The sequence below is a fragment of the Penaeus monodon genome, chromosome 28, assembly GCF_015228065.2.
Source record: "Penaeus monodon isolate SGIC_2016 chromosome 28, NSTDA_Pmon_1, whole genome shotgun sequence".
In the NCBI taxonomy this organism is placed as follows: domain Eukaryota; kingdom Metazoa; phylum Arthropoda; class Malacostraca; order Decapoda; family Penaeidae; genus Penaeus; species Penaeus monodon.
The window spans coordinates 39577581-39578125 of record NC_051413.1 but is presented as its reverse complement, the minus strand read 5'-3'; the positions used below and the strand labels follow the sequence as shown (position 1 = coordinate 39578125).

The following is a 545-nucleotide window of genomic DNA, read 5'->3' as shown; positions in this document are numbered from 1 at the left end:
ATGTTCCTAGGGCATAGTTCCCACAGTTACCGCAGTTACCACAAAATACATCAATTGAAAAACCTGAACACCCTCAGGAAATTTAGCCTTAAATAAATAGCAGAATTGATGGGGACGATCTGATTTTGTTCACTGTCTGATGACGCAGCTAGCGACACTCGGATGCTGCGCTCCCCTGCCCCCTTCTCACGGCGACCGGAGACTTTCAGACAATTGCCCCACTCGACGGAGTGGTTTGCAAAAGGAAAAGTCCATACGACCCTTACCAATTCTGAAAAACCTTACCTTATAGATAGATTTTCCTTTAGCTATCGGGACATATCTCTGATTTTGGCCAGTCAGTAAATCCAAATGATTATGCTTTTGGGGCTCTTCGCGTCCCATTACATGGGTCCTTAGTCATATCGGATTCCCGGGAATGAAGAAGCTTACCGACCGACAGCTGAGGTCACTGCTTTTGAAAACATCAATGGCCAAATTTCAGTACAACCTCTACTGTAACTTTTGATTTCCCCTAATAGCTTGTTCCTTTTGCATGACTTCTG

At 44.6% G+C, this 545-nt stretch overlaps 1 pseudogene; it reads left to right on the top strand.

Annotated features, from left to right (window-relative positions):
- Positions 1-545, top strand: part of LOC119591218 — a 6531-nt pseudogene that overhangs the window by 3617 nt on the left and 2369 nt on the right.